This window comes from Lathamus discolor, chromosome 2 (assembly GCF_037157495.1).
Source record: "Lathamus discolor isolate bLatDis1 chromosome 2, bLatDis1.hap1, whole genome shotgun sequence".
NCBI lineage: Eukaryota > Metazoa > Chordata > Aves > Psittaciformes > Psittacidae > Lathamus > Lathamus discolor.
In genome coordinates this window covers 132,929,817-132,945,398 of record NC_088885.1, presented here as the reverse complement: position 1 = coordinate 132,945,398, position 15,582 = coordinate 132,929,817, and the positions used below count along the sequence as shown (strand labels likewise).

The 15,582-nt window shown below is 37.4% G+C and overlaps 1 long non-coding RNA gene across 1 annotated transcript; it reads right to left on the bottom strand.

The window, feature by feature from the left end:
- Window positions 1–829: 829 nt before the first annotated feature.
- Window positions 830–15,222, bottom strand: LOC136008788 (uncharacterized). The gene is made up of 3 exons (XR_010610244.1): window positions 15,086–15,222; window positions 4,269–4,348; window positions 830–2,551 (listed from the first exon to the last, which is right to left on the bottom strand). It is a non-coding gene; the product is annotated as an uncharacterized LOC136008788 (long non-coding RNA).
- Window positions 15,223–15,582: the final 360 nt, after the last annotated feature.

Genomic DNA, 15,582 nt, shown 5'->3' with positions numbered 1-15,582 from the left:
CAGTGAGGAATGGCATTTGTAAAACATATATTTCGAGGGACTTTCTTGTAAATCTCTCTTAGTCAGCCATTGACATCAGCCATACCCCATCAACATTCTAGGAACTTTTATGCAAAGTATTGTGATGATAAGTAATTTGGCTTATCAGGTGACAGGGGAAAGTTCTTCATGTGTAAAGAACTGTGAATTGTTTTATGGCTGTAAGAAACATCTTGTAGATAAGTAAGATAAAAAATGGCTTTACACTTCATTGATGTTTGTAGTTAGTGTTGTGATTTCTAAATTTTTGTCAGTTAAAAACATGTTCTTTTTTCTTTCGCCACAAAGCAAACAAAAATCCTCTGTCAGTTGAGCTCATTCTTCATTTGAGCCAAGAAAAGCTTTGTTTTCAAATTAAACTGTGTATGTAGAAATGTTAATGTTTTAGGGTGTTTTTTTTTCCTTTTCTCCCCTGTTGTAAATTTTAATCACATTAAATGTACTTTTCAGGCTAGGATATTGGAAGAAATGTTGAGTACATAAAATATGTAAGAAAACAGGAGGGAGGAGAATAAACACAGTTCAGTTTCTAAAAAGGCCATTGATTGAATTTTATCATTTTATATACTGTAAGAAATGGATATCAGACAGATAATGGTGTAATTCTGTAATTTGAATGTAGCCATAATCTAAACTTCAAACCTTCTCTCAGTCACAGGACTGATCTATCTGTTATATGTGCTCGTCCATTTAGTTGAAAGTATTGTTATAGGTTAAACTAGACAAGCTGACTTAAAGTATTACTGTGTCTTCAGATGGAACCTACTGCCCCTTCAGTGAGTGCGTACTGAAACTCAACTACAAGCAGTAAATGTCTGAGCACCTTATACCAAAATGAGGTAGATCAGATTCACTTCAAGCATCATGGGAAAAATAAGACAAAGTGACTGACAGTGATATCTCAAATCCCTCAACCATGACAAGAAGGGCTTGACACATCGTATGCAGTATAAGAAGCTTTATCTTTTACAGGATATGAACTCTTGAATGAATTCAGCTGGGATGTATAAATACAACAAACTTAATTTGAAGAACATAATTATTTTAGTTTCTGCATTTGGCAGATTTTCAAGAAAGTCTGCATTGTGTGAAGTATTTAAAATAGCAGATGGTGGGGTAAAGTGAAATAATGATGTATTTTTTTGGAACCGCCTGCCCAATATATTCAAGACTGTAGTTTTATTATGTGGGCTGTCCCATGCTCCTTCCAACTGAATATACATATGCTCCTGTAAGAAAAGTAATCTATTACTTTTGAATGCCACCAAATTTTGGAGCAAGATCCAAGTAGTAGTTGATAATTCTCTGCATATAATTCTTTCTGCATGCAGTTCTCTGCCAGAATTTCTCATTAGGTTGTTCCACACAGACAGTCCTCTTCAGACCCTCTATGTCCCATGGTAAATATGTTCCTGTTAAAAACTAATTGTCAACCCTATCTCTTTGGCATGTTTGAAGTGGCTACAAACCACTGACAAAAGACAAATACGCATATCTTGGAAATTTAGGTCTGTTTCAGCATTTTCTGACCTAATTTGGAATCTTAAGGTTCCTGCGTTAGGTTCTGAAGCAATGCTGCTCCCAGAAACCTTTCCTATGTTTATTCTTTTGTTTCCCCCTCTTCTTATTATCATCTTCTTATCTTCTTGTTAGGAATTTGAAAGTCTTCCAGGTTTTAAGGAGCTGGGAAAGACTATTATAACTGCAGTGGTTTACTATCTGCCACTTAGCCTTCAAAAAATCTCTCATCTTCTATTTTAGGAGATACTAGTTCTTCCTAGAATGAGAAGGAAAAACTGGGGGTTTTGCAGTTTTAGGATGTCAGTACACTAACAGGAATAGAGCGACAAAAACAGCTGCAGGTACAGGTACTCTCTGAAGGAAGCAGTACAGCCGTAGCAGGATAACTCCTCTGAAGTTCAAGTGATATGAGCTAAGGATTTTGTCTGCTGTGTAGAAATGGGGTCTGCAAGTCATTAGAAGTAAGGAGCTTTAGAGCAAAAAGAATAAGGAAACAGATGTAGAAACCAGCTTTACATCGATAATGTCTGACATTATTATTCAGCTGACTGAAATTCAACTGTGCTGCTAAGGGAGTACATATGAAATAATTTCTAGTATGCCAAGGCCAAAACAACGTAGTGGATGATCTATGTATATATGCCAACACAGAGATATGTATGTACATACACAATAGAGCGTACTATATGCATTAGTGTTCATTAAAGCCATGGCTTAAGATCTTAAAGACCTTTCCAGCCCTAACTTCCCTATGATTCTATGTACCAGATGTGCTTTATGTGCTGCTACAAATAAAAACCTGTGGGTCTGACTCAGCACAAAAAAGAGGGAGAAAGTGCTGTTGTCTCCTCCCAAGTTCCTAATCTTTCTTGTAGTAGCATAGGAAGGACCACACCAGAACGACTTTTGCTGTTCCAGTCATGATGCTTCAGCTGTTTCTCCCGGAGGCAGTAGATGGCAGTTTTCAGCCACTTTACTTGGGTAACTCTCCCTGAAGAAACAAAAGAAAAAAATGCATTGCCTATAGAAAACAAGTGCTAATATACCTATGAAAATTTTTCACAAACATGGTCATGAGGAGAAAATTTTTCCATACTTTACTTCCAGATTGGCACCATCCTGAGAGACTGACGTCTGTAAAACCTTACTTCAGGATTTATTTTTTTTAATCTTGTAAGAAAAAATTCTACACAAAGATGAAAAAAGTCCCCTAAAATATGAATAAAATATCCAAGTCATCTGCTTTCATTAAGCAAGTTGCATCATTATTTAAATCTCATGAGCTTTATTCTATTTTGTGTATGATGGCTATTCCATACAGGAAACCTGCTGATGTTTGCTACCAATGCTCTCACTTGGAAAATTACTTTAAAATATGTGATAGAAGAGCAAGTATTTATGCAGCGTAAAGAATAATAGTGGCATGTTTTTACCTATTGGAAAGAAGTTTACTGCAATGTATTTTCTCAAGAAAGAGGAAAAGAAAGGTACATTTTTTCCTCCTTCTAATTACCAGTGTGTGGAGATGTTGAGTCTATCATAATCTTCTGGGAAAAAAAAAATGGGAGGGTGGGAGTTAAATGTCAGGTTTTATTTTTAGGAAGTCAAGAATACTATGTTTTCAGATTAATTCAATTGTTGAAGGTGAGTAGCTTTGATCTAAATATGTCCTATTTTATGTGTCTGTGTGTGTGCGGGTTTAAGTGCTTTTTAAAAATAAACTCCTTGAGAAGATAATTGTAGGTAGCATTGCTTTCTAAATCCTTACTGTTATACTGGAAGAAATATTCTCTATCACATGCAGGTTAATTAGTTCATTCCCCAAATACTACGCTGTCAAGTACTGATTGTTCCCATGTAGTCCATTAGAAACATTCTCTGAACTGCAATATCTTGTAAAGGGTGACTCCAAGGTTAAGCCAGACTTAGTGTTCAGTCTGTTTTCATCCAGGCTCATCCTGCTTCCACAGGATATCTTCATATAGGATATCCGGCATGATATTGGAAAACTAACTTTGTAGTTCAGCAAATGATGATGTTTCATCTCAGAGAGTAGGGATTTCCTGAATGGAACTTGCAGAACTATTGAGAAAGGTACCACTCCATCCTTCCCTGAACAGTCAAATTGTTATCACTGTAACACTTCTGCTGTGACTTCCCTATGAGTCAAGAACCGGCAGCTAAATCTGGCTCCTATCCTTTTACCTTACGGTGACCTAGGATTGTCTTTCACAGGCTGCATTTGGAAATCATGCTCTGTATTAACATTGGTTTAAGAGGCAAAAAATCTTCTACCCAAATGCGCACTAGGCTGGGCTATGCTTCACAGATTTTACTGGAGTGTGAGTAAGGGTAAGATAACTGGTGACCACAGCCTGGTGCTGCCACACCTGGGCTAGTTTTTAACCAGCTGTGTTGGGTACTTATTCTGAATTCTGTACCAGTACTTACCCAAAAGTGAGTATCATGTAAACTGATTGGTAGTATCATTGAGATATTGTGAAATAACCTTCCAGCTGTAACACAGCAAATCATTTACATTGATACATGAATCCCTTGGATCACCCAGTTTCAAGTTGCTTTTGATATTTGTCTTAGGTCAGTATCTTTTAACAAAGAGAGCACTTATCAGTGAATTTGATATGATCAAGCTTTTCTCCAGTAGGAGATAACTAATATTTTAAGAACACTGTGACATAAAATCTTACCTTTTTCACAGACAAAGCACAGCATCTCTAAATGGCTTCTGGTCCTAAAGGGAGACATGAAGCACCTTCCAATGATGAATCTAGGAAGAAAAAAGCATTAACTTAATAGAATTCAAAATCACAGAGGAAGGCTATTGCTTGTATGGTACATGTTGGAAAGACATGGTGCAAGTCTTTCCACAAGCACTTCAAGGTTCCACTGAAGATCATTGTTTTTCTCTCTTTCTCCTCTCTCTGATCTCTTCGTAAACTCCCCTATTCTCTACAGATGACAGCATCTTCTCTTTCTGATTGTGTAGCTCATTAGTATAACCTAGTTAAACTCAGTGAAGGTTTTTTTCAATCTGTGCTAGACTGAAAGTTGCGGTTTTGCCCAAATTATACCTATTTGGTTGGTGTTTTATTTTGGTTTTTTTTTTCCCAACAGCATCAGTTAGCTAAAAGAAATCAATCTCCCTTCAAATTGTGCTTTCCTAATGTAGTCAAAACAATCTGTTGTCTTCTAATAGAATAACAGAGCTACTAATAGAAATTATAGCATTATGATGATAGCATACCAATCTGCATGACACTATACCTTTTATTCTTGGGTGTTTACTTTGTGTTACCACAAGTTATTTTAAGAGCGTTAAGAACAAACTTACTTGAGAAATATTGTCTCCATGCATAATTTCAGGTAAAACTTTAAAGCTGTATGACTTCATATTGATTAGATGACAGATCTTTTGGTTCCATAGATGTGGCCAAATCTACTATGTCACTGTCTCTAAATTTTACTTACAGATGTCACCAACATCCCTCCTTAAACCTAGACAAAACCTACATTAAGTTCAGTTTTCTTGAAGCTGAATGTTGCCATAGATATCAGGTTTTGTGGAATTTTGAACTGTTCTTAGGAACAAGAAGTAAAAAATAGGTTATATCTCTATTCCTTTCTCCAGATCTAACTATATTTCTTTCTGCTGCAAGAAAAGATTTTGAAACGGACTACAGGGCACCAGACTGAAGATCATTACTCCTGAAACCTTTTCCACTTTGATAAGTTTGCGGCTTAAGTTTCTCTGCCAGTGCTAGGACCCAGCTGCACAGTACTGCTGCGCACCTAAGCCTTCCTGATCGCTCTGTAAAGCTGCAGTGTCCCATCTCTCTGAGAAAAGCATTGTGCAAATTTATAGCACTGTATGAATGTTTTGGAATTATCATCTTCTGTTTCAGCTCTTCTTTCTTCACAACTTTATCTTGGGCTAATTCTTTGTCTTCACATCTGAGAAGGGTAACTCATTGCTCTTAAAATTGCTGAACAGCTTTCACTACACTTAGCAGAGCATTTCCAAAGAGCGAGGAGGGAAAAGTGAGATGAATAAATTTATAAGTACAGCACTGCCCAAGGAACAGATTATTACTGTCAGCCTTTACCAAAGTTCACTGGAGAAAAAACAAGATAAGTAATAAACTTTTACAGGAATTTTTGTTCTGCTCTTACACTCCTACATTTTCAGCATGCATAGGCCTAAGCCATGGACTTTGAAACAAGAACTGAGCCTCCTTCACTACACACACTTGCTGTATGCCATGACCCATGCTTCAAGGTGGTGGATTCAAGTCTTTTCCAACTTATATGATTAAAAGGTCTATTTGCCAAAAGAGTTTATCTCTTTTTTCCATTACTAAAATATATCACCTATGAGCTAGTGACTTTATTTGAGCAAAGACTCTCATACTTGATGTGGGGCCATTTTAAACACAATTTTCCTTATTTATAGTCATTTGTCATTAGTTGCCAATAAGAAGACTAAACACAGAAATTATTCTATTCTGATCCACTGTACAGTCCTTCCTTCCTCCCCCCCTTCCTCCGTCTCTTCCTCCCTATGCTTCTTGCTGTTGACCTTTATTTCTAGGCAGCAGAAACCTGGCAATGAGCTATAGCTTTTTCTGAATTTGTAATACATGTAACAAAAAATGTTAGTGTGATTTGAGCTCTGGACATACAGTAGATTTTCACTATTGCTTATTTCTGTCTGGTATCTAGATACATAAAGATACCCAAAATATGATAAAATGCTGTTCAATACCTTCTGGACTGCAATATTAAAGAGTGTGTTTGCAGGAATATATCTGAAGCATGGCAGGCAATCTGGATTTTAACCTTCCAAGGCTACTGGTGAGCATCAGTGTTCAAAGTGACAGAATTAAATTTTACTGGACACAAGGCATGGCAGTGGTTAACAATTTTTTTTTTAGAGATTTCAGGTCTTAGACTAACACTTCACTTCTCCTAGTGGAACATATATTGACAGAACTGATTTAAACTGGGCTTTAATGACTCCATGTAATATTGAAATTATCCAGGCAGTTAATTTCATGTGTCATTGCTGAGAATAATGCAGGTTGTGTAATGTGTAAGAGTTGCACTGTTAAAATTAATGTCTACAGCACTCTGCCATGAGGGAGCCACTGTAGACATACTGTGGCCAGAGTAAGGTACTATTAAATAGTTTATACTAAGCTCCAGAGACTAATGCATAATTATTTTAAGCCATAAAAATCTCATCATTGCTAAGAGCATTTTGTGTGCTTTTATTAAGGAAAACCAAAAAAAAAAAAAAAAAAAAAAAAAAAAGAGTCAGAAAGCCTGTGCTGGATTCTTGCAATTTAAAAAAAGATCTGAGCAGATACTTGGCTGACAGCAGCACTCATGAGGTCATGATTGCCTGCTTTCACCATGAGGCACACCAGAAAACGTGGGAGCAGAGCATGGTCTTGGCTAGCTCTCTGCTGTTATGGCAGCCAAAGACTTACAAGTTCTTTGAGATATGGGTTAAAACAACAAACCCAATGTTCCAAGTGACCTTCAAGGCTGTACCTTTGAGAGTCCACATGGCTGATGGTGTGTATGTGTTGCCTGTTAATGTTTTCTTTAAAGCCTTGTTGAATAATAGTTAAAGCTGCCATTAAGGAGAGCTGTGCAAGTTCACTGCCATAATTAGAAGGCTAAATGTGTTATCTTCAATGTTTGTTATTTAAGTAATGACTGGTTTTGCTAATTACAACTAAACCAGATTAATATTCCATTAGAGAGAAAGCCACACAGCTTATCCAACTGATAGAAAGCTTAGAAGGTGACCTGTGCTTGCAGTAATGTTGTCAAACTAGTTATTTCTGTTCTGCTGTATTTGTCATTTGTCTTTGGGCTGGTGTTTTAATCTAGACCCCTGTTCTGACTAACTTTTTGCTCTATATCACATACTGTCAAATCTTTTCCTGGTTAACACTGGTGTGTTAATTTCTCACTAAGGCTGGAGTGTTTGCACGAAAGACAGTTTTGTTTAATAAACATATCCAAAGTAAATTTGATTTAGTGAAAAGACTGATAAAGCAAGGAATGCGTAGGTTAACTGATAACTTAGCCTACTGCAACTGTATTGAAATTTGCAGCTGAATTGAACAAGAGTGAGACTGTTGGAAAGACTCTATTCTAGAAATGACTCTCTGGGCTTAGTATTTTGAAAATACACTTTCAGTATTGTTTTGCTCATTGAAGTGTTTTGAAAACAGGCTTCTTGGAGGGTATCTGTTAGAAGTCCTCTGTGATACTGATGACAAAACTCTGAGCTAAAAATGCAAAGTTATCTTCTGAAAGGGCAAAGAAGATACACTGGCTGTGGCTGGATGTGCTTATTTCCTTGACACTAGAGAATTTATAACCCAGCATCTGATTTCCTGCTCCCTTTGGCATGGAAAGACATGCCTGAACCCTGCAGTACCAGCTCCTAAGCACTACAGAACTCCATCTTAACACTGTACTTCTGATGGTAGCTCAATTTAAACAGTATGGAGCCCTTTACATGCCAATGAATCAAAGCAGCAAATTTGCATCAGTGAAAAATGGCCTGCTTCACAGACACAGATGCTCTTTAGAGAACTCATTGTGATAATGTTATGATCTTTGCAAGTTTCCTTCTATGCCCTAAAAGACACACATAAGACCAAAATGAACCCTTTTTTTTTTTTTTTGGTGTGTTTTTGGTTGGTTTATTGATTTGGTTTGGGGTTTGTTTGTTTGGTGGGTTTTTTTGTGTGTGTATGGGGGGGGGGGGTGTTTGGGTTTTTTGTGGGTTTTTTTTTTTTTTTTGGTTGGTTGGTTTTGTGCTTGTTTTCCAGAAAAACCCTTTTTGTATTTGTTCTTAACCCTGCATTTCAAATATGGTTTATGGGGATTTACATCCTTTTTTCTGCCCTCTACACACACAAACACACCTGCCCCTGGTATTTCATGGTACTAATTTCCAGCCTCTATAGCCCTTTATAGGCAAATGAAAGAAAGGCCTCTACAAGCTCAGTGAGACACCAGGGCTGGTCCAGAGTCTATCTTATCCTGCTACCTTCTAGCAAATATAGTACACTGAAAGTCCAGTTGCATTTAAGAAATTCACTGCTTGCAAAAAAAACCTACAGTAGTAAATTTTGTGAATACAAGTGCAAACTAATAGAACTGTTGGCCAGGGGCTGACTCCTCTATGGATATGGGATGATCCTGAAGGAGTGTGACCCTGAAAGGGTGTCCTTTTGGAGTTCCCTTCCCTAACCAAAGGCTTGGGAGTTGCAGATGAGCCTCAGAAGGAATGCAGACTGAGCTTTGAAGAAGAGAGATAAAAATAGTGGTGCACAGCCATGTCATCTTGTATTGCTTATCATTCATTAGCACAGCTATTTGAACAGTTATGGGGTCCTTGCTTAGCACTCGTTTTGATGAAAATCCAATAGGACAGAAAGCTATCAAAGTCAAGCTTCTTTAAAGATCACAGTTCACTGAGCAACTTAAAAGCTTCAGTAAAACAAAGAACATGCAGCCGTCTGTTCTGGTGTTGTGCACAAGATAAACTTCAAATAATGTCTGCAGAAATAATAGCTTATTATTATATCAACTATGCACATCTACTCACAGGACAATACTGTAGCTAAGGTAAAATGCAGAAAGTTTTATTTGTGGAGAGGAAACTTGACAATTAGCTTTGTCAAGTCAGCTGGTTCAGAGCCTTATTATAGTGTGTGTCTGATGAAAGGTTCGGCTCCCACACATGGATATTGAGGATGTAATGTGTGTTTGTCACGACAGAAAGCTGAATGCCTGAGTCTGGGAAGCATGTGAGTCCTGCCGTTGCATTGCTTTTGCTTAGGTGGGTGAAACTGCGAGCTAAAAATACACAATTTCCAGAACATCTAGAACACAGAGCAGATGTTTGAATTCAGAGCACAATATGGTACATGCAGAGTGTAATTAGTTGGCAAATACTGAGAGGCCCAAAACCCCTTAGAAATGTGTGTTTTGTCAATTCACAACTAAACTGTTAGATAAAATGCAATGTAGGTTAATACATGTGATAAGCAGTGTTGTCTGTTTATGACATTTGAGAAGTCACCTGAGCAACTTGGATGTATTCTTCTCCATTATCTGCTGCCATTGCTCACAGCTGAATGGATTTTATCAAGGTCAGACTGACATAATTCACAACCTGGATTTTTAAAAGGGCAAATGGCCAAAGCGATGTGTTTGGTTCTTTGTCACTTTCAAACATGTTGAGAATTCCTACCTACAGAACGGGGTGAGTTACATGAGAATGGTTGACCAGAAGTGGGCACAAAACTGAACTACATGTGCAGGTATCTGGCTAGAACACCACTGAATAATATTCTGTCAGGTTTTGGAGTAGGATACATCAGTTTGAGGACCTTTAGAAGAGGTAAATAAGCATCACAATACAGATGAGCTTGTGCTTTTGCTGTTTAGGAAACTGCACAGGAATGAGATCCTGGTTCAAACAATGGGTTCCTTGGTTAGCAACACATGTGAGGTTAGATCTTGTAGGCATTATCTTGGTCTCTGCTGCTGATTTCCTCTATGACCATACAACCTATTGACCTCTGTGTTCCTACTGAGAAATGAAACCTACATTTTGCATACTTGTAAGCCTAGCAGCAAATGGAAAAAATGAGTAATCCTACCCTTTTGGTGAATATCTGGAAAAATTCAAATCTGATGTTCCAGGGAAGTGAGAAAAGTGTATTTTTTGCTTATGCTCCATCAGTGAAGGTCTAGTTTTATTCTCTTGGAATCAAAGAGGTATATTCACACTTAATGTAGGATCAAAGAGGATATTAGTATAGTAGTAGTAGTAGATATTAGATAGTAGTATCAAAGAGGATAATATTCACACTATAGATAGGATCCACAATGTTTATTTAAAAGTCATTCAGAACTGCACAGTCTAATTTATCTTTCTTACATAAAATTGGAATTCAAAGAGTCTCAGATCCTGTTATGCTATGACTAATTTACTTTTATACTACTCTATTATGTTTTTGTGCAGTTTGGGTAAGTGTTGCACTGAATTATTTGCCACTTCTGTGGCAGGTATGGTCCTTTCATTTGCTATGTGTGAACATCAAAGTGCGTACCATTATAACTGAAAGGGAGTAACTGGTATCTGAATGGTTAGCAACATTAGGTATAAGACAGGGAAATAAAAGGTCTTTTATTGATCTGCACAATGCTTTTCTAGCAGTTTTGATGCATTCTTACTTGTGTTCTATTTGAGTCATCAGTCATGCTGGAGTCTTTTGACTGTGTATGTTCAGAATGTACAGTGATGCCCTTGTAGTTTTGCCATCAGATTAACAAATATTTTAACTTCTGGAAGAGCTGAATATCTTCTAGTACCATATCATCAGTTATAATAATACTGTTTGACACTCCAGAGAATATCATTTAAATACTCTTTTGTTGGAGGAAAATGCCAGTATATAACACAGAAGAATCAACATACTACTAGCTACATTTTACTACAAATTACTAGTGAATACATTTTCTGATAATCACCCTGAAAGTCTGAGTAGAAAAGATTAGATCAAAAGGGCTGGGACACCAAAGTACCCTTTACCCTTTTCTCTAGGATGAGCTAATCTCTGCAGGTCAAGGTCCAGCGCAGTAGTGCAGCAGGAAGGAGTTCGTGCTGGAGTGATAAGGCAGGCAGTCAAACTGCAAGGTCTGAACATGCTAGGAAATGTGTAGTCAGGAAACGTAAGCAGCTACAATAAATATATATACTCATGTTCTTCAAAATAAACAACACAAAGCTGTATTAAAAGAGCCTTTTCTGTACTTCTCCCTCAGCCAGGTTTTCTTCAACATTACATTTTTATGAACATAGCAGGAAAAACTAGCCATTTGTAATGAATTTGCTACCCAACAAAAACCTCAGTTTCTGTTGAAATCATTGAACAAATAATATTTTTTAGCAAAGGGAAGACCATACTAATAACAGAGAAAAAACCTTAAATTTCAATGTATATTAACAGATTTTATTAATTTAATATTGATAGAGATAAGGATAATACAGAGAAAAACCTTAGATGTAGCATTTTAAGTGCAGGTCACCAAGCTGGGGAAAGCCTGTAATCTGCATCTGTTTCAAAGAAGATTGCTAGCCCCTGCGGTTCTGGATATCCTCAGTTATGTTAAACTGCAATACATGGCAGACTGGAAAATTAAGATTTTTAAGAATTAATTAAGAAAATTAAGATAATTTTAAACTTAAATGTGTATTCAGCTACATTACAGTAAAATAAAAGGATATTCTATATGGTATATATTACTCTACAGTAAAGTAATATAATAGTTTATATCTCATACAAATATGTACAGGTGGAACATTTAGAAAAGGATCTTTCATTTAGAAAGGAATGGCTGCTGTATAGTGTTGTATATTTAAAGAGGGCCTCCAATTCAAGTATACACTGATTTTATCTGATCAACACCCTTGCCTGCTGCCTCCTGCCCTCCTCAGCTTCCTCAGGCTCTTAAAGGTACCAGAGAAATTCTGGAATTATGCCAAAGCCTGAAGCTGGGCATGCCATGGGATGAAATGTTGGACCAAGTGCACAATCCCTGGAAGAAGACCTAGAGAATTTTATAAACAGGAATGGAGTGAAATTGTGCCTTTCCTTTCTGAGTCCTAAATTCCATTGAAAAGGAATCTGAGAAGATTTCAGAAAAATAATGTAACATTGTCATGAGGCATATGAAGAGGTAAATCCAGAGTAAAAAAGTCAGTCTCTGTGTAAGCATCATAAAGCAAACACTTGAACTATTTTTTAATTTTTTTTTAATAAGATAAACAAAAATAAGATACAGACCAAAAATGTGATAAAAAATGGAGCCCCTTCAAAGGGCGGCAGAGGTGGTATAAGCTTTTGGAGGGTAGAAGAAAAAATGTATCATGGAAGATGAGGGAAGACTTGATGCCATAAAACATGCTTGTCATTCTAGCTATCGTATTGCTATGAATGGAGTTGAGTCCTGACCATGGTGCAGAAGTATCTTTAGAATTTTTGGTCAGAGTAGTTTCAGTGGGCTGTAAGAGATAGCTTCTCCGGTATTGCAAAAGAGCTCAGGAGTTCCTTAAAACACAGTAGTGGGAGAAGTACTCACCAATCACACCCAACCACTTCAGTAAGTTCTAAATATAAAATGTATTTACACTTTGATTTCACACATGTCTAAAAAGCCATGCTCAATTTTCCACAGAAGCAAGGAGCCTAAAGTTAATTCATGCTTCTTCAGGAGTTCTCCATAGGCAAAACTTCCCCTCCCCAGCATGACTTTACTCAAGTAACATTACTGCGTAAGTACCATTTGCCAGGGAACTAATACCTTTCTAACACATATTTTTAGTTATGCCCAATCCATGACTAGCCACACATTGGCAGGTCAGAACAGAAGCCCTTTCAAACAGTACCAAGATTTAACTGACAGCAGAAGCATTCTTGGATTTTGGATGAACAATCACATGAGCAATAGGACAGGAACTCGCAAGAGAAGGCTTTTTTCTTTTTTTTTTTTTTTTTTTTGTGGATTACATTAGATTAGTATAAAGCAGATGGCAGGGTAGATACGGACTGGTAGCAGACAGCAGTAAAGTTAGTTCAATGGACCTGTTATTTTTAGGATAAGAACAAGAATAAGGATTGCTTTGGCTGACAGATAAGAGGCAATGATCAGATCTCAGCTGTGATGAGCCTAGGTTTGGGAGCAGGGGTAGATGTAGGATGAGGTAAATGGGTAGAGGCAAGCACAGACAGAAGAAGAACAGGCATAGAACTGAAAGCCAAGTTGTCATGTTCACTGTGACACAGTACGCTGACTTCCGTTCTGTGATTTCCATGCACCATGCTGAGCTGCTGTAGAAGCCTTGGAGCTCTCTTGAACTCTCTTTTCTAGAACAGGACTTCAGGAAGTTCAGTGAATTAAGGCTTTTCTTACTGCAGAAAAGCAAGCCATGACATTTTTGTGTTAGACTTTATAGACATAAAGCTGGCAATGGGGATGAACATGGTATCATAGAATAGTTAGGGTTGGAAAGGACCTTAAGATCATCTAGTTCCAACCCTCCTGCCTCTGTAAGAGATTCAGGAAAATCCTTGTCACAATTTGCAAAGTGTTTTAATTCTTTGTGTTTCACTGGCAGTCTGAGTACTACGTTGAGGTCTTCCAGAAAGTATGTTATTTGGTTCTTTTCTTTTTTTTTTTTTTGTCTTTTTTTTTTTTTTTTTTTTTTTTTAGTTAGTATATATTCAATTGATAATTTAAAAAGGCAAAGAACTTTGGATATCATGGAATTAATACTTGGGTACTCTCCCCTTTTTTGTCAGTCTTGAAAACCTTACTTTATACTGAAGAACCAATCTAATTCATTACCTTTGATTCAATACCTTGCACTGTATGAGGTTTTCATACCTATATTTCTTCTCTATTTAGAGTTCTATATTTTCACCACTGCCATGTGCTTGTGACACTATTTTAGATTACTCTGTTGGTCTGTACCTCATTCCTTCTTTAAAAATGGGAATGCAGATGTAGTAGAAGTGGTAGAAATTGAAGAGAAGTTAACAATCTCCAGCACAGGAGCGGTAGTATAGGCATTGATTCATCATTGCTCATTACAGCCCTGGAGGGAAAGCTCTCTGTATAAAGCTGTATGTTTGGAACTAGATGATCTTTAAGGTTGCTTCCAACCCAAACCATTCTATAATACTATAATTCTATCATTATGAATGATTATTGTCTAAGAGGGAAACAAAGTGGTGATCAGAATTCTAAGTAGCTTTGTGAAACTTTGAGATTTACAAACTCGCCAAAGTAAACTGAGGTTTTCTAAAATGCCAGTCACTTACCTGTCATTTCTGTTTAATTTCCCAAACACCACCGTAGGGACAATCATGTGGGAAGTATGGTTTTAAATATTAAGAATGGCAGGTGCAGCAAATAAGTGTTTTGACTGCCCCTGAAATTAATTTGGATGCTTGAACTGAGCTCCTCAACAGTACAGCAGAACAATCACTGTGGGCCGCCAAACATGCTACAGGTCATTGTCAAATTCAGTTCTACAACTGCCTACAAACTTACACTGAAGTACTGCAAAATAAGACACCAGTTTGGTAATAGATGAATGCAGCGCCAGGACTAGGAAGGGCAATGGTAAAGGGAGATATAACAAAGAAACACAACTGTGGCTCGCAGAATCAAAACAGTGGAAGAACTGAGTCTCACATTGCCAAGGAAAGGCATCTTATAGAGTAGCTACAACAGTACTCCCTTCCCCAGCTCTCTGCCCTATCCTTTTCTTGCAGATTTTTCTCCCTTCTGCACAGATGGCTCAGCTGCCCTTGTAAATAATTTGGTCAGTAACCTGAAATTTGTGTCAGTGTACCATTATGAGCACATCTGCAAATGGCATGGTAAAGCAGCAGAAACTTACCTGACCTAGGAAAAGTAATTACTGTGAAGGATTCAGGACTAAGGAGGCGAAAGAAAGCCAGTCCCTCTCCTGGAAGTTTTCAAGATGTTTTGAGCAGGGAAACAGTGACATGGAGAAAAAGCACGTGGCAAAAGACATCTTGCTTCACGAAGAATTGAAAGATGCACAATTAAAACCAGGGAAAGAACAAAGGTCAACTCCCATTAATAATCTGTGACTGATTAAACCACTGATCAAATTCTGAGTAAATATGTGTTCCTGCCATCTGAAAAATAGTCCTAGTAAACGCGTCTGCTTTGAATTTTTCAGTGTCTGAACTGTTCATAATGCTCCATGAATTCCTAAACTGCAGCTGATTTCCAGTTGTTAACTATTCTTTGCCAGATTAAAAATGAAACAACAAAAGAAAACACCCACCATCGAGTGCAATGCCCAAGGACTCTCTGTGTCATTAGAAGGAGAGCAGGTTTCTCTTCCAGCCAGCTCACATCCTTGCC